This window comes from Oculina patagonica, chromosome 11 (genome assembly GCF_052425735.1).
Source record: "Oculina patagonica isolate OP01 chromosome 11, crgOcupat, whole genome shotgun sequence".
NCBI lineage: Eukaryota > Metazoa > Cnidaria > Anthozoa > Scleractinia > Oculinidae > Oculina > Oculina patagonica.
In genome coordinates this window covers 22,797,408-22,810,906 of record NC_135768.1, presented here as the reverse complement: position 1 = coordinate 22,810,906, position 13,499 = coordinate 22,797,408, and the positions used below count along the sequence as shown (strand labels likewise).

Here is a 13,499-nt window from a genome sequence, read left to right as displayed (position 1 = left end):
AGCAATGGCGGAAACCTTTTATCGATGAGAGTGACTTGAGAATTGGTATTTCTTCAGGGATTATTCAGCATGGGAGATAATCAATCAATCAATCAATAAAATTTATTTACCCTCGGAGCTGACGGGGGCTGGCTAGGCCCCTAGCAAAACATATGCTAATATGCCGAGAAAATAAATTACAAATGTAAAAATATATACAGAACGAAAAATTCATTAATAAATAAGTATTAAATTAAATTAAAATTAAAAAGGGACTATCTAGCTGCGCACAGCATTACGAAAGGCCTGTAGTGTAGCAATTGTTCTTACTCGGTCTGGCAGTTGATTCCAGGCGTTCGCCGCCCAGTATCTTACAGACTTCAGTCCATACTTGGTCGTATTGACCTTAGGTAAGACAATCTTATTAATGCCTCTCAAGTTCTTGATATTGTCCCTGACACAGAAGAGGTCCTTAAGATACACAGGTGCTAAGTTGTTAAGGCATTTGAATATTATAATAAGTGTATCTTGAATGCGACGTTCACTTAATGTGTAGCCTATGCGGCTGCACAGAGAAGCGGAGCTAGAAGACCTGCCCTTATAGATGTAACGTAGGGCTCTTTCGTGAAGTTTCTCTAGTTTATCGCTGTCTGATTTTAGACAATTATGCCATATCGAAGAGCAATAAGTAAAATAGATTGGTTGTTTCTTTTTACCCAATGGCTCACCAATAAGAAATAATTTAAATTTCACAAGAACAAGCAAAAGCACAAGCTTTTTAACAAATTAACATCCGCACATGCACACGCACAGGCACTTGCTTACTTGCTTACTTTCTTGCTTACCAGTAAAAACAAGTATTTTCCATCATTATTGAAAGTATCATGTCTCGTTATAAATAAAGCTTGCTGCAGAAAGAATGTTTTAACAAAAACATCAAATGCCATCCGCTACTCAATAGCACGTTTGGTACGATTCACGATTCAAGCCTTAATTTCTTAGTTGTCAAACGGACAAATTTGTTGGAAACCTCTCTTAAAGATCGTGCGTGGTGCACTATTGTTCAACGAGGATTGTTTTTTTAGAATAAGTTAAATACGTATTTTGGTTTTAAGTAGAACACTTGTTTTACCTTGCAAGAATGTGTATGTTATTCACATCCATCAGATCAAATGTTTTTTGACCTGAAAAGTCTACAGTGGCTGTAAGCCTAACATGAACGAGTTTCGACTTATCAAGATTGTCCTAAAAAAGTGAAAATTTAAGTTGTCAATGAATGAATTTATTTCATGAACCAAATTAGTAACAGAGGCAGTGGTAGTACTTTTTTTTTCGGGGGGGGGGAGTAGTAGGCCGGCATGTTCCTTTGTACTCACGTCACATTAGTGAAGGGATACAGTGTCTGAATGCTGTCAATCAACCTGTTATCAAGTATCAAATCATCGAACTAAAGTCTTGCCTGAAACGTCGAGGACAATGACGAAAAATATTTCTATCACAAGTATTTTCGTGGATTTTAACAGATTTTTGATCAGCCAAAATTTATATTTGTGTTGTAGAAAACCTAAAAATAATGGTCCATTTTTATTAACAATTGCTATAATAGAGCACTAAAACAATAAACTTTATTTATTGTCATACAAATATTTTCATACTACACCTTTCTACTTGTGGAGATCTTAGTCAAGCTGTCAGACGCCAAAAGTCCTTACAGTCATTTTAATCATGAGAAATAACAATGCTCTATGACGTCACGCTGTTGTGTATTCCCACCCCCCATGCACGCTAATGAAATTCCTCCCCAATAAAAGACGAAAACATCCCTGCCATATTAATCCTTTGAAAGGACAGAAAGCCACACGTCACATCCAGTTCTTAACTGAGAGATAAACTGTAACGAAGCTTTAGCTGACCTTAAAGGTAATTATTGAAACATTTGTAACAAGAATTTACAACACTAACAGCTAGGTACGTAATATGTCTTATTATATAAACTGCAGTGTTTTAGCGAGTGGTAGCAAATCGAGAAAAATGGTATCACACGTGTGGATAAAAATGATATCCACACGTGTGATATCATTTTTGACCAATCATCTCGCAGAGTTTGCCATGTTGCAATGCTCAGTGAGCCAAAGTAGATCGATATTAAGTCGAAACATCTTCGGATCTTCCTCGGCAATCTTCGGCAATCTTCGGAAAACTTCGGAAATGTTCGGAAATGTTCGGGATCATTCGTACAACCTTCGGACAACATTTTGAAAATTTTCGGAAATCTTCGGAAAATCGTCAAAAACATCGTAATTAGTAGGTTTATATAATAAACAGAATAATACATGGTTGCTTGGAGATATGAAATTTATCTTCTCGTGTTCAAATCCGATATCTCACTCGTTCGCTGCGCTCACTCGTGAGCTATCGATTTGAACACTCGAAGATAAATTTCATATATCCGCGCAACCATGTATTATCCTCTATTTCTCTCGACTTTGTGTACCAACGTCAAGGGAGTGGCAGAAAATAATTCCTTTCTGGAAACCTGTTCCTGTTCGTTTCGCAAAATTAAACAAGGCTACGTTTTAATTTCTTGACTGATGGGCTATCCGCAAATAATTTAGAAGAATAAAGAGGTGTTAACGTTAGAATCTCTTTATATAAAACAGCGTTAAAGAGAAATAGTATTAATTAACAGAGTGTGAGTTAGAGTTTTGCTCGAGAGAACAAAATGCTTTCGAGTCGTAGCCGAATAGACTATCGATCGTAGAAAACGACAGCGCCGTGAGTTGTCTGATTATTTCAGCAGCAATTTTTTCTTCTTTTTGTACATTAAAAATCTATCTTATATTGTTTTGCAACAATATGCAAAGCAAAACCATTGTTGAAACCCTGTATTAGAACAACAGGCTCGGCCAAGTCAACCATCGGAATAGTCAGCTTATAGCACGTGTAGCAAATCGAATTAACGGATTTAAAATACACAACGACACCAAATTGTACATACACATACTTTTACAAGATATTTTTTCTAAGAAAGTAAAATTCATCTAATTTTTCACGGGATATAATATGCAAAATTACCTTATTTAGATACATTGTAGACTTTGTCGCCTTTTAACGTGCTTGTGAAAATCATTTCCGTCGTCAAGGTAGCGAAAATCCATGTACCTTCTTTTGCCTTCCGTTGACTCTCTGGACTTTTGCTCTTGCGAATTCCACGAGAAAAATATTTCTCCTCTCTTCAATGTCGCATATGTTTATAAAGAACCGTGCGCTGGGCTTTCAGAGCCGAAAAAAGGATTGAAACAAACAGTTTAAAAATTTTGACCCTGAGGCCAGTTGCATACGAACGCTGTTATAGTTCTAGCTGTTAATTTCATATTCTATTCTTAAATAAAAACAACTTCTTTGGACCAAAAGAAATGAAAATTATTTAAAAGCTGAAATGAAGGCCGTGGTATTTATTATTAATTGTCAATGCATAAATAATCGCGGCATTTTGGTATATTTTTGCTATTTAGCTTCAATTTTACGCTTTTGTGGTCTCATAAAAAGACAAGTAGATTTTTCTGAGAGGAAAATTAGTTTTCATTCTCACTTGCCCATTGAGCTAGAGCAGTGACAAGTCGTCTGCTGACTTATTCGTAAAAAGCGAAACTAAGGACCTGTTTATACGAGAAAAGTTGTCCCTGTTAGGAGGGTTACCCACTCCCCCGAGCCATCTTTTAATGAGCGTCTATATGGGAAAGGGTTTCCTTGCTCAGCGCCAAGGGCCACTCTACCTTTAAAGCGAGTGGCCCTCCACCCAGGGTCACCCTGCGAACCTTCTTCGTACCTCCCTAAGTCAAGCTGTCAGACGCTTAACTGAGTCCTTTCAGTCATTTTATTCATAAGAAACAACAATGCTCTATGACGTCACACTGTTAGGGAGTTCTAAAGTTATATAAATCGATTTTTGGGTGATACCTAATCTAAAAACTTCATTTTTAGAGAAACTCAGAGCTTCACGATGAAACAAAGATTTGCTGTGTTTGTCTTTGCCCTTTGCCTGGTGGCTGCTGCTGCCATGCCGTATGAGTAGGAAAGAAACTGTTTAGTTTATTATTAATAATGATGACGATATATCACTATCAATAACCCGGCTGACTAGCAGATGTACGGTTTTTATGGCCAGGGGCTTGCTTCATGATCTTAAAATATGAGGAAAAGTAGATAAAAAAATTATTGAAAGCAAAGAAGTATTCCAACTAGATTTGCAATTTTAAATTTTTGACCGTATATCATAAAGTCGAATTTGACAGTGATCTTAAATCAACTTTAATCCTCAGAATGCTGCATTTATTTTTAAACTAACTGTTCTCGTTTGCCATTGGAATCTTTTCTATTCAATTTAGCTTCATATTATTTTAGTGGCGTTTGGCAAGATGAATCATTTGCAAAAGAAATTTCCATATTTAAGCGCGGCACTGTCTGTCTAAGAGAAGCTTTCGTCCGTTGGTTTAGAAAAGATGAGGGTTATTCTCGGGATGATCATTTCACAAGCGAAGTGTTTTAAATTGCAATAAAAGTATTTTGGTTTCTAGTTTTGTCGATATTTCGTTAAGTTATGTACTTACAGCTTATTAAGCTAAATAATATAGTATTCTTTCTAATAAAATCCTTTTTTTATAATTTCCAGACAAAAAGATATGAACGACGACAACAAGATTGAAAAGGAGGTAAATTTAGCCTATATGTTATTAATATTATAAAGAGAAATGTGGAAAATCACCAACCAACAAAATACGCTTCTTACAGGACAAAGGATCCTGTTATTTAACAGTTTTGCGGAGACTGTGTGTAGAGTCCTTGCTCCGGTGGATAAGGTTTTTTTTTCGTTTTCACAGCCGGTGAAAAGAGGTGGAACTGAATGTGGATGGGGAATCGGTGGGTGTCCTCCCTTTTTAGTGTGGTAAGTTGACATCAGTATTGCACTTGTCTTTTTTTATTGGTGTTAGAAGTCGGTGAGAAGACGAGCGAATAACCGCAAGAAGAACAGGAGGCGGGGCCAACCTCTTTCTAACCTCTTATTTTTACCTCTGCGTGCAGTGAAGCGCTCTCATAGAACTGATCATTGCGTGCCTGTTAATTTGTTAGGCGTTGCCTTTTCGCTTAGCGTCCAGAACAGGCTATCTATACGGGTGGTTTTCACTGTCACACCAGTGTCACGCCGCGAAAAAATAAATATAGAGACAGGTTGTAGAAAACTACTATATAAACTACTTGTCCAAGTCTCAGGTCTGTTATTCCGTACTCGAGTTATCCGTCAAAATGTTTCACGCAAATTTAGAGAGCACAGTATGGAAACGCCATGTTGGGGTCCAACTGCTTGGACCCCAACATGGCGGCCGGAAATCAATGAAAACATCTGGAATTAAGTTCTGCTACAAAAAGCGGTCATATCACCCTCATGAATAAGTAAAAATTCACATAAACACTTCCCGCAGAACCTCAACTGTCCAGATTGTTTAAAATCGCAGGGTGAAGCATTTTTTAAAGAAAACGCGACAGCCATCTTTGATCTCGTGTGGCGTGAAACTCCGAAATTCAAAATGTTCTAACTTAAAGACGGCGGATGCTATCGAGTTAAAAACCTTCAACAAGATATATTGCCAATGAAGGATAAAAAAGCAGGGGTCTTGCGATTCTGGGTTTTAAAATTTTGCTGACGTCACGTGAAAACCAAGAATAGATAAAAAGGTTGTTTTTCCTCGCAATGTTTATTCTGTTTTCCTTTTTTCGCACACAGCATGGATGGGTATTGTAAGCTACAGAAATGGTAACTGAAGCTGGTCATGGAGTTTGAGGCATCATTACAGTCCACGAATGAATGGACTAATTAAAGTTGTGTTTGTCATTTAAAAATAAATGTTGCCTCTTGAAAAGGAAGTTTGGCGCTTGTTTTATTCTGACTCCTAAGTAACTGGCGTCTTATAAGGAAAAGTTTAAATTTAACAAGTAAAAGCAAAAGCACCAGTTTTAACAAACGGGGGATTAAGACGTCATTAGCACCCCATGAACACCCCTTGCACCCTTACGCATGCGCCCTGTCGCAGCATCCCCGTCTTATACTACTCCCGTATTTGACAAACAGTTGGTTGTCAACAAATTTTAGCGCGCTTTCTAGTACATGCTTGAAAACGGACTGTATTTGCTTTGTTTTGTTTTTGTTTTTGTTTTGGCATTTATTTAAGTTTTTTATACTTAAACTTTTTAAAACACTTCTCGAAATGCGCAAACAACTATAACATTCCTATACAAAAATGGTGAGCCACAACCAGATTGGTTTCCTTAGAAATTTAATTAAAATTTCCTTTCGAGCATCACTGTCACTTTCATATGAGAGCCTCTCCCTCTCCACCCCTCCCCCAAAACCCTGGTTTCCATTGTCGCCGTGGTGTAAACCTCAGAAGGTTTAACTCGCCTAAATTGCTTTAAACCGAAAAAAAAGCATAAAGAGTGTTATGATAAGTTGGTTGTCCTGTGTAGTTGTTGTTATCACGTGATCTAAAGTTCACATGTTCACATGTTCTGTTCAATCACTTGAGAATAAACTCTTGACGTGTATAGACGAAAAAAGAAAGACAACCATAGAGTAAGCCATTTTATTAGAAGTCTATTCCACACGTAGCATTTTGAGCAATTTTCGACGTAACGCAATCGCTCATCGGCATGATGTCACGTTAATTACGAACCTCGTCTGGGCCTGGGGCGCCTGTTGTGTCACGCAAACCCCGTTACCACCCTCACGAACTGTCCTCCGGTGAAACTTACAATTACGCCGCGTAAAAATACGTTATTCCCTTGTTTCTCTTTTCCTATCTTGGTGGAGAGTTGGTTGAACACTTTAGTAAGGAAAAAACATTGCGTGCTACTCCTGGGAAACCATTAAACTACTTGCTTCTGAGGAATAGAATTAGCAAAATGCAATAATCATCTGCCTTTTATGAAATTTATCTCTTAAAAAAACTTCATTCTATTGCTATGCTTTTCCTTCTTTTGGCGGAAAATTGGTAGAACACTTTCAAGGAAAATAACGTTGGGTGATATTCCTGAGAAACCATTATACTTCTTGCTTATTAGGAAAATAATTAGCAAAATACAATAATCATCTGCTTTTATGTAATTTAACGCTTAAAACAAACTTTAAAGTTGATAGAACACTTTCAAGGAAAAGAACATTGCGTGATATTCCTGGAAAACTATTATACTTCTTGCTTATTAGGAAAAGAATTAGAAAAATACAATAATTATCTGCTTTTATGTAATTTAGGACAAAAGCAAACTTCAAAATTTAAGAAAATAATATTGCGTGATATTCCTGGGAAACCATTATACCGCTTGGTCTGTGTAGATATCATTTTATTGGCAATAAATTGTAATAAATAAAGAATTAGCGAAATACAATTATCATCTGCTGTTAGGAAATTTATTCACGCAAACGTGGCCAATCATTGCATGGCACGATTCAGTTGACACTGAACACTGAAAATACTCTATTTGAAACATTACTTAGCGATGTTGTTTTTTTACATTTTTTAAACGTTTACCTAAATATTTATTTTCCTTTTCTCGATAGTGTTTTATAAAAAAATAACAATTTCTTTATTTTGTTAATAGCGAGTGGAGCTGCAAAGGTATGGAATTGGTCGTTTTTAAATTTCCCAAAGACGAATGTTTATCCATAACATTTAATTTCTTTAGTTGTAAAGCAGCACTTAAAAACAATTTTCTTCCTTGACAGATGTCAATTTTATATCTTATCAGTTGCTAAATGGGGCCAAGTAAAACGCAGAAAGTCACGGATCACATTCAGTTCTCCACAAAGAGCTAACCAGTAACGAAGGCTTACTACAGAAGAACAAGAAAAACCAAACGACAAAGCCACATTCTGGTGAGTCATGTTTGAAGCTTGTTTAAAAGATTAACAGCTGATTGACAAAGTTGCTCGTTTTTTTGCATAATGCCAAACGAGTACATGAGGAAAGTTCCTTCTGAAAGCAGTTCCTTTGTTTAATAAACATACAATAAGGCTGTAAAACATATTTAATCATAGAACGGCGAGTCACAGAGAGAGAAAATAATTATTGTAAAATCGTTTATATTCAAGCTCAGTGAAAACTATTTCATACTAGGGATTCTTTTTTTCTTGTTTTTGTTAGCTTTGTAAGAGTCACTGTGAGTGATTGTCTCAACGATAAACAAAGCATTTGATTTGCGAACAACTATTCAGTCCAAACACTATCGACCTAAAAACGATTTCTGCTTAATTTTTCTTTTCCTCTTTATGATAATATTTAAGAACCCGTACTAAAGCAGACCTTGCTATAAATGTTTTATAATTCGTCTCGAAATAGAAAGAAGTATCCGTTTACTTAGAAACAAGAGTAGTAAGGATAAACTACAAAATTAAATCCCTAATTTTAATGTCAGACAAGTGATACCGAGGCGAGCACGCAACGTTCTCTTTCAGGTCTTGTTTAAGACGAAACCTATAATTAAAAGTTTTTGTAACCGAAAATAAAATTATTTAACTATGTTAAGAACTGCAGTAAAATATTTTGCCCAGGTAATGTTTACACATTTTTCAACGTTCGGCATGAATGTTGTAGTTCGGTATTCAGTGGGTTCCGTGCAGTCTGTTGCGATGTAACACACAGGTTTTCTATCGCCAGCACTACGTGGAATGTGGACCATTTACGAAAAAACATAGTTTATACAAGTATCTCAAACGAGTTTCCCGAATTTATCTGCTTGCTGGGTTCACCAATTTCTTTAGGTATGGATGCTTTGCTCCGCTATTAAAACAAACGAAGCCAAAAAAAAAATTCTTGTATTAAGAACATGATGTTGGCTTTTGTAGAGAAAATGAGAGAGCTTAACTTTCTACCAAAAATTGACCGGTCGGGTTTTATATGGAATATTTCTCTTAAATCGCCTGAGCGCCTGTAGCTCTCCTAAGCTATAGGGGACACCTTGTATTTTGGTACATTATCGATGTGAAACGGTTTAAAATCGTACTCACTGAAATGTCCTCTGAGAAAAGCTCATCTGACTGTTATGGCGTCCAGGAGGAAGCCACTAATAGCCACTAAGGGAGTTTTGAAGTTACATATATTGACTTTTTGGTGATACCTAATCTACTAACGTCATTTTTAGAGAAACTCAGAGCTTCACGATGAATCAAGGATTTGCTGTGTTTGTCTTTGCCCTTTGTCTGTTGGCTGCTTCTGCCATGCCGTATGAGTAAGAAAGAATTTGTTTATGATTTATTATTAAATATATAATTATGATGACGATATATCACGATCAATAACCCAGCTGACCAGCATAATATATTTAATGAAAGCAAAGAAAAGTAAACTTGAGAAATGCAAATTCCAACCTAGAATGGAAATTTTTAATTTTTGACAATATATCACGAAGTCAAATATGGGGAACTATAGTCCACTTTTAATCCTAAGAAATGCTACATTTATTTTTAAACTAACTGTTCTCGTTTGCTCTTTGGAATCTTTTTATTCAATTTAGCTGCATTTTTGTTGGCGTTTGGCAATAAAAGATGAATCTTTTGTAAAAGAAATTTTGATATTTAAGAGGGGCTTTGTCTGTTTTTAAGGAAAAGCTTTCGTGCATTTGTTTACGAGAGATAAGGGTTGTTCTCGAGATGATCATGTTTCGTGAAGTTGTGTACCTTCAGCTTAAAGCAGTTTTCTAATAAAATAGTTTTTGTTATATTTTCCAGAAAACAAGACATGAAGGACGACAACAAGATTGAAAATGAGGTGAAAGTTATGTTATAAAGAGAAATGTGGAAAATATAAAGGAAAGAGGAAGGGAGAAAAAGGGAAAATAAACATGAAATAGTCAGCAACCAAAACATAAACTTGTTACAACACAAATGATTTTGTTATTTAACAAATTCACGGAGATTGTGTGTGGCTGTCGACATGTTGGTGTTATATCAGTCACCGCTATTACAAATAAAGAATAAAATACATAAATACTAAAGGCATGTAATACAAATGTGCCTGAGAGTGCAAGTCATTCCACTTTGCTTGGACCACCTTGTTCTGTTTGGGATATTTTTACAAACCTGATCACATCATAGGAAAACTGCCGTCTAAGATAGAGTTGAGATCAATTCACTCACAACCTTTGTATATGCAGAAGCGATAGCTATCAAGGCGCTTAGACCTTCATTGCAACACTCGCTAGAGACCTTGCTGCGGTGAATAATGTTTTTCGTTTCTTTTACACAGCCGGTGAAAAGAGGATGTGATTATGGTGGTGATGGTGGGTGCCCTTACCCGACAAAATGGTAAGTTGACGTCACTAATTCACTTGAGTCCTTTTATTGGTGGTAGTAGTCTGCGAGAAGACGAGCGAAAAACCACAAGAAGGGCAGGAGACGGGGCCAACCTCTTTTCTTTTTAACAGATAAGTACGATAAACCGTAGGCCCCGTCTCCTATATGTTTAGACTGTCCACAGCCTCTCTATTTTTCAACGAATCGCTTCCCGCCCCCCCCCCCCTCCCCCTTGCTTCTTCCGTTTTGCGCTCGCGTCCAGTTCTCTCACCGTTCTTTCCCCGTGCTCATTCGATCGAAAAAATACGAAAAAATAGAGGGCTGTGAACAGTCTACTATATGTTCAGTGTTATAATCGGCAGGGGACGTTAAATAACCCACACACTCATCGTAAAGAGTAGGGCATGAAGTTCCCGGTGTTGTGGTCTGTTCTATTCTAGGTTTGGGTGGTAGGGTGAGATCATACACATGGACGAATAGCGGCTGCCAAAGGCGCCTGTTATGTTGATGTACGGTCTTATAACATTCTAAATGTGAAGCGCATTAAGCTATGTAAATGCGCGATATTAGCACTTATATTATTTATTCATTCATGTCTTTTCTATACACAGTGCGTGCCTCTTAATCGCGGGCTAAAGAGGAAAAACAGAATAATAGAATAAGAATAACGAAAATTTTTGCGGTGGAATAATGACCCTGAATAATTCCTCTGGAATAATGCATATTTCGTGACTGGAAATAAAAGAGAATAATAGAAATTTATAATGTAGGAATAATGGAATAATGTAAAATAGGTTTTTCTTCTCCAGCCCCCAATGCAAAGCGACCAGAACAGGCTATCCGTAGATAAAGAGGTTGGTTTTTTTTTTCACTTTTTAACTTTTTGTCTTTTTTTCCCACATAGCTACGATAACGAATGTATTTTTGAGGTGTAGTGAAAAAATCAAGCAGTCATGGAGTTTGAGGCATCAGTCCACGAATGAATGGAGTTATTAAAGTAGTGTTTGTCATTTAGAAATAAATGTTGCCTCTTGAAAAGGAAGTTTGGTGCTTGTTTTATTTTTACTCCAAAGTAACTGGGTAAATTTGTCATAAAGAAAGAACTTGTCTGGGAAGCTGAGTGTGATCCTACCTCGGTTACTAAAATTCTGAATTGCGATCACTCAACAAAAACGCCGCAAGTTAACACAAATATATACGTGACAGTTATTTTTCCTCTCTTTGTCCAAACTTATTAGCCCTTCTTGTACTATAAGCTTTCTCAGTAAAGTCATCGCGAGAGGTTTTTATTTCAAGACTGTCTCGGTGCAAAACTAAACACTTTGCGAACAACGTTTAATTCCAAACCTCCAAACATCATCGTCCTAGAAACGAGTTTGCTAACTTTTCTTTGCCTCGTTGTAATAAATTGACCTAGCTACAAAATGTTTTAGCTTTACTGAAAATAAAAATTTCAATTCAGCTACAGTGAAGAGCAGTAAGGACAAACTGCTAAATTCGCTCCCCAATTTTAATAACAAACAAATGCCACCTCAATGAGTTATACGCAACACTCTCTTAAAGATTTTATTAAACAAAACCTACCATTAAAAAATTTTTCTAACCGAAAATAGAATTATTCAGCTATGCAAAGAACTGATTGAAAAAAAATGGCCAGGTTATGTTTAAAAAATTGTCCCAACAAGTTTCCCGTATCTGCCAAGTAACTTGGTTGTCTACAAATTTAAGCGGGCTTTCTAGCACATGCATAAAGTCGGAATGCATCAGTTTTTTTTTAATTTATTTTTTCATATTTATAACACTTCTCTAAATACGCAAACAACTGAGCCGAATCCACATTGGTCTCCTTTAGGGATTTAATTCAAATTTCCGAGTTCAAGCATCACAAGTCTCTCCCTTTCTAAAACCACCCTGGTGTAAACCCCAGAAAGTTTAACTCGCCTAAACGGCTCCAAACCGACCTCCAAAAAACAGTAACGAACATTACGATAAAGCAAGATAAACATAAAGCAAAACATTTTATTAGAATTCTAATTCACACTTTGCATTTTGAGCAGTTTTTGAAGCATTCTCTTACATTATCTCAAATCGGTTGAAAACGTAACGCAATCGCCTGCAGCATAATGTTACGTTGGTCGCCTGGGCCGCCTGTTGTGTCACGCGCTAATATTTGCTCAAATCACGCGTCACGCAAGCCCCCATTACCACCGCGTGCAAATACGTAATTCTTTTGTTCCATCTTTTCTTATCTTGGCGATGATTTGGTGTAAAAAAACACTGCGTGCAAGAACTGGAAAACCATTTTACAACTTGCATATTAGGAATAGAATAAGCAAAATGCAATAATTATTTGCTTTTAACTTTTTTTTATTAATGCTCACAACAATACAGTACAGAACAAAAAACAATAAAGTTTACAAGGGTAAAAGAAATGCGCTTTACAAAACTCTGCAAACAAACAAACAAACTTCATTGCTGATATCTATTTTCGATGTGAACATGACACGAAATACGGGCCGGTCTCGAATTTAGGCCGTGCGATATTATCTTGCTCTAACGTGTATGATTTTAGCCACAACAATAAAATCAATGATCTCCAATCCCCACTCCAGAACATTCAGCGAGACTGGGTAACAGGCACACTGGATAAGTTGAAAGTTACAGAAGACATGTAAATCTCTGTAAGATCGTTCAGATAGACAACCGGGATATTACTTGTTTTGGGTTACAAATATATACGTTTCATTCTTGTCCTGTCCTGTCCTTCTCTTGGCGAGAAGTTGGTAGAACTATTAAAGAAAATAACATTGCGTGATATTCCTGGGAAACCATTATAGCGCTTGAACATTAGGTTTGTTTTTCTTCTTTGCGTAAGTATTTTATTGGCATTGAAATGTAATAAATAAAAGTATGCGATTAGCGATATACAATTATCGTCAGCTGTTAGGAAATTTATTCACACAAGCGTTGCCAATCATTGCATGGCACGATTCAATTGACACTGAACACTGAAAGTAATTTGTTTGACACATCCTCTAGCGATGTTGTTTTTTACATTTTTGAAACGTTTTCCTAAATATTTTTTCCTTAAAGTTCTTTATTTCTTTATATGCAACGGGAGCCGCAAAGGAATGGAATTGGTCGTTTTTGTGTTAATTCATAGCATTTCATTTCTTTA

At 36.5% G+C, this 13,499-nt stretch overlaps 2 long non-coding RNA genes across 2 annotated transcripts; both read left to right on the top strand.

Annotated features, from left to right (window-relative positions):
- Window positions 1-1,652: 1,652 nt before the first annotated feature.
- Window positions 1,653-5,901, top strand: LOC144630734 (uncharacterized). Its single transcript, XR_013566628.1, has 5 exons — window positions 1,653-1,899; window positions 3,964-4,050; window positions 4,652-4,691; window positions 4,860-4,924; window positions 5,762-5,901. It is a non-coding gene; the product is annotated as an uncharacterized LOC144630734 (long non-coding RNA).
- A 1,782-nt stretch (window positions 5,902-7,683) lies between these two features.
- Window positions 7,684-11,363, top strand: LOC144630736 (uncharacterized). Its single transcript, XR_013566632.1, has 5 exons — window positions 7,684-7,906; window positions 9,172-9,258; window positions 9,758-9,797; window positions 10,275-10,333; window positions 11,226-11,363. It is a non-coding gene; the product is annotated as an uncharacterized LOC144630736 (long non-coding RNA).
- Window positions 11,364-13,499: the final 2,136 nt, after the last annotated feature.